This window comes from Calonectris borealis, chromosome 25 (assembly GCF_964195595.1).
Source record: "Calonectris borealis chromosome 25, bCalBor7.hap1.2, whole genome shotgun sequence".
Classification (NCBI taxonomy): Eukaryota; Metazoa; Chordata; class Aves; order Procellariiformes; family Procellariidae; genus Calonectris; species Calonectris borealis.
In genome coordinates this window covers 4,478,630-4,483,564 of record NC_134336.1, presented here as the reverse complement: position 1 = coordinate 4,483,564, position 4,935 = coordinate 4,478,630, and the positions used below count along the sequence as shown (strand labels likewise).

At 50.8% G+C, this 4,935-nt stretch overlaps 1 long non-coding RNA gene across 3 annotated transcripts; it reads right to left on the bottom strand.

The window, feature by feature from the left end:
* Positions 1-331: 331 nt before the first annotated feature.
* LOC142092890 (uncharacterized) lies at positions 332-4,216 on the bottom strand. Of its 3 annotated transcripts, XR_012677227.1 has the most exons (3): positions 2,976-3,502; positions 2,340-2,405; positions 332-1,750 (listed from the first exon to the last, which is right to left on the bottom strand). It is a non-coding gene; the product is annotated as an uncharacterized LOC142092890 (long non-coding RNA). The 3 variants fall into 3 exon arrangements; XR_012677226.1 differs by having other exon boundaries at positions 2,340-4,216; XR_012677225.1 differs by lacking the exon at positions 2,340-2,405.
* Positions 4,217-4,935: the final 719 nt, after the last annotated feature.

The following is a 4,935-nucleotide window of genomic DNA, read 5'->3' as shown; positions in this document are numbered from 1 at the left end:
GAATCTAAGCAAACGGCCACAGTTCTGGGAATACCCAACAGTTCTCCAAATTTTCCCTCAAATACATCGCTGTATTCTTTGTGCAAAAAATGCCCAGAGACACCAAAATACAAGAGTCTCCTGTTACACAAAATAAAACTTGAAAGCTTACTAGGAAAGTATTCAAATGGAATTAAGCAGCTACAGAAAGGGATAGAGACCATATTTTATACGCTAAAGAGAAAAATGTATGGAAAACACATACACGATCGGGTAATCAGTAGTATAGACTACTGAACGTTCACGCAGCTCATTATTAGAGCAAAACAAAACAAAACAAAGTACTTGCAGGTACATTTATTTTGTTTTATTTTATCATCTTAAACAGTCAACAGAAACTAAGATTATAATCTGTGCCTTTTTAAAATTCCATTCAACAGATGTTCATAAACAGACTTGAGCCAAATTTCAGATCCCCAAAAGGATATTCAGCCAGAGAACTTTTACAAACGGATGATAAAGTCCCGCTTTTTCCCTTGCAATGATTGCTTTTCTGAGACATCAAATCCTCTCTTAGCCTCATTACAAGTTCCCACTAGCATAAAACGTATTTTTCATTTCCATTTCCTATAGTATTGTTTTCCAAAAATGGCATTGACGTTCCCAGCACAAGACAACTCTCTTTCACTCCTTTTTTATGTCATCTCCTCAATACAGTATGAAGTGGTTGTCTCAGTGACAAGGCTCTGTTCTTTTAAAAAGATAAAAAAATCTAACTGGTACCAATAAATATTTACTTAATGTAAGGACAAAGAAATTCAAGAATTAAGTATGAAAATTACAGAAAAAAAATAGGTGTTTGGAAAGGCAAAGCTGTAAGAAGTTCAGTCCTTCTTACGAGAATGACTGCTCAATAGCTCCTTTTGGGACACAGTGAGATGACTTCTTTAAAAGTATGGTCTAGAAATACCCCCAAATCACAGAAATTATAAGTCACTTGAGGATTTAAGATGCAATACGAAATTAAGAAATATCAGGATGCATAATGAAAATGGTGTAATGAAAACAGTGTTGCACTTTCTTGTCTGTGTTAAAAGGGGCGGGGGGGGGGGGCTGAAGTGAAAGGTTTTATTTTTACTTAATTACTCTCAGTGTTCACTGGGGACTCCTTCCAAAGCGTATTTTATGTTTGGACCTAAATGCAAGCAGGATTCAGCTTTGATCTTATTCCTTATGACAATACATTTCTTAAATTAGAAGTCCCACAACTAGCATGTTGACACCACTGCTACCGTTCCTCCAGCACCTGAGAGTCTCTTACGTGTTATCAATCTATTAATCCGGGAAGCAGTTAGCATAGGAAAAAAAGAGATTGTTTAAAATAAAAAAAAACAACCCAGAAAATAATACTTTGTAGGCTTGTAGCACCTTTCATCCAATAATTTCAACATACTTTGAAATATGAAGTCTCAAAACACTTTAAAAAAAAACCCAAACCCACCCAACTTTAAGGTATTTTGAAAATGATAATATATTAATTGAGTGAGCATCCACCTGTGATGCAATTACAAGAGTCTCCTACTGCAGCATTTCACACATATTCAATCCACCTTCTGGTTACAGCTTACAAGTTTGTGGTATGTAGAAGGAACAGCAGAGCTGGTTAAAGATTTTCTCTTGCTTCACATGCTCTGCAAGCTTCTCATTAACTCGTACATGACTTTAATCAGTGCTGAAGCACATACTTCTTTCAGCATGCATCAGGACTGGTCTGGAAAAAAACCCTCACTCAATAAAATATTATCATAACCATGAATTAGTAAAGAAAAGGGCAACCTTTTTCTAAAGTGACTGCTGATTTTCATATATAAAGGGTTAAACCGACCTTCACGGATCCAGAAGAGGTAATAAAACAGAACTTTAAGGACAAAAATGGAGCACTTCAAGAGATTATTATGAAGAGCTACATTCAAGATGATAGAAGACAAAACCTTATTCTTAAAGCACAGATGCTTCTAAAACAAGAGCTCACACGTTTTAAAAAGCACACTACCAACCCCTTATAATGAATAAGCAAAACGAGGGGAATCAGGCTTTTTCTTGCAGGGCTGTGGAGCTCAGAGGAAAGGGGGCATTCAGTCGATGTGCTAGCAGAGCCAGATGCATGCTTTGCACTTATGCAGGGCTGTGGAGCCGGTATTGGTTGGTAGGGGGGGAGAAAACAGAGTAAGCCTGAGAAAAACCCATCAGAGCTCCTGTCCTCCCCTTTCAGCGTTAATGGGAGGGATACAAGTCTATGGGAGCTGCAGTGGGGGATGGGGCTGGCAGAGGGGGTGGGGAGAAGCAGAGCAAGGCCTTACAATCATCAGCAGCTCTTGTTCTCCTCTCCTTTTCAGCGTTAACAGGAGGATGTGAAGCTCATGTAGCTGGGAATGGGATGGGGGAAGCAGAGCAGGATCATAGTTTAGCTTTTGTCCTCTCTCCACAGGGTTAATAGGAGGACATGAAGCCTGTGTAACTGGGATAGGGGGAGGGGATCGGGGAGGGGGGGGTTAGGGCCTTAGATCACAGTTTCTCGCCCTGCTCTCCCTGCAGGGTTAACGGGAGGATGTGAAGCTCTCGTCTAGGGGCAGCTTTAGGATTTGTGGGGTCCTGTGCGAAGTCAAACACCCGGGGAAGGGGGGGACGGGGGGACCTGGGGCAAACTTCCCTAAACGTGGCGGTGCGTTTCGGCGACTCGGAGGTCTGCTTATCCAGAAACATGAGCCCATAAGTTGCCCGTGGGGTGGCGGTGGCCATCGGTGGGGTGGGGTGAGCCCAGCTCCTTATCTGTAGGGCGCAGGGAGACCGGCCTCCCCGGCTGATGGCGAGGGCCGGAGGGAGGGCCCAGGTGTGCTGACAGAAACGCGAGCCCTCAGAAAGGGGGCGGAAAACCGAACACGGGGGGGAAGGGGCAGCCCCGGGGCCCGTGTGGAAACTGCTCCGAGGGCGCTCACCTGCCAGGAGAACGCCGCGTCGTGTGAGGCGGGGAGCCGAGGCACGTCCCCAGACCCTCGCCCTAAACCAGGGGAAAGTTTCCCCGAACTTTGCCGCTCGCCCCGGCGAGGGGAGCCGTGAGGCGGCGGAGCTGCCGGCCGCCCCCTCAGCGACACCCCCGTGCGCGGCCCCCCCGCGAGAGGGGGAGGGGGAGGGGGCGCTGTTCCCGGCTCCGCGCCGCGTTTTCCCGCTCACCCCCCTCCCTCGCGCAGAGCTCCCCGCGCCTCCTCACTCCTCCGCGCCTCCGGACCCCTCCGCCGGAGCCGGCGCTTGGTTTTTTTCACTTCCCCTCCCCCTCTCCGCTTCCTCCTGACTTATCCCGGCCAAGGCCGCGGGGGGAGGCCGGGGGGGAAGAAGCACTTCTCTCCCCGTTTCTGTAGCGGTATACCGCTAAGGGAGAGCGGGACGGAGCCTTTTGCCGGGTGAGGGAGGAGAGGCGTTTGGGACTACTTGGCGTTCCTGCCACGGTCTCGGCGGAAGGAGCTCGCTGTGCGAGAGGCTGTGCGGTGATGCGGCTCTTCTCAGCGCTTCCTGGAAACTCCCGCTTAGGAGCGGGGGGGGGGGGAGCGGGAGAGAAAGAGTCCCAGGCCGGGAGCGGGGGGGGGGGGACGCGGCACAGCCCCCTCCCGGCCGCCGCACCGGGGACGCGCACACGCAGCCCGGACAGCCCCCGAGTCCGCTGACACCCCTCAAACCGATCCCCCCACCCCCTCTTCCTGTGCAGATGGAGCGCAGCGAAGTGAGGGATAAACTCCCTCGTAACCGCCGTGCAGGCGGGGGCGGACACCCCTTTTCCCCTTCATAACCCGGGGAGCGCCCCTCTACCCCCTAAAGGGAGGCATGGGGAGCGGGAAAGCGTGACGGGGTCGCCGGGGGACGAAGAGCCCTTCATCACGGCCTTGGCCGGCACGGGGAGAAGCAGCCTGGTTGGGGGGGCAGCGACCCTCCAAAACTACTGCCTTTCCCCCCGTGTTTCCTTGGGATGGGGGAGGCAATCCCCCCGCACGCCCCCGTGTGGCTCTCGGCCCCTCCGTGCCCGCCGCGGGCCGGGAGGGCGGTGGGAGAGGGCCGGCTGCAGCGGCGGAGAGTTAATGCGAGAGCGGCTGAGCGCCCGGGGGGGAGGGGAGGCCGAGTTTGTAAATGGAAACACTGGTACATAAGCATTTAGCACAATCGGGCTGGAAAGCTCCAACTGCACAGGGCTGAGAACAAAAAAAAAAAAAAAAAAAAAAAAAAGAGGAAAGAAAAAAAGTAAAAACCCTCCCTTTGCTGCCCTCTGCCTGCCGCTGCGCTCGGCAAGGCGTGCGGCGCGATGGCGAGGGCGGCCGCCAAACTCGGTCTCTTGCCGCTAGCAGCCGAATGTGGCAGGGACCCCCTGAGCCCACCGGGCTGGACGGGCACAGGGACACTGCCAGGACACTGCCCTGCCAGCCCGTGCAGCCTGGCAGCCGCGTCCTCCTCCTGCGCTGAGCTCCTTGCTTTAGATGGCAGAAGGAAAACTCGCATGTCTTGTCTTGGGTGAAAAAATTGAGGAAATGGGGCCAGCTCTCACACCTGTGTTGCTTTTCTTGCTCTGAATGCAATAGGTTATCCTTTTTCTTGGGTGTGGATGCACTCCTCCGCACTTCCAAACAACTGGCTTTCTTAAGGGGCTAAAACTCATTCCTATTCGATTCAGCTAAAGGATACCCCGCAAGTTGAGAGGGCTTTGGGGTCTACGTTTTAGTACTTGCATTATTTAATGAGACAAGAGTGAAAATGCATAGTGGACGCAAGCCACAAAAAAAAACGAAGTGGAAAAAACAGGAGGGGAAAGCAAGTCCGCTGATAAATGCCCGAGATACACAAACAAGGACGCACAGCATCAGCAAATACCGTGTGGTTCATTAGATACGGGCTTTAGTGATTCTGCCTAACAGT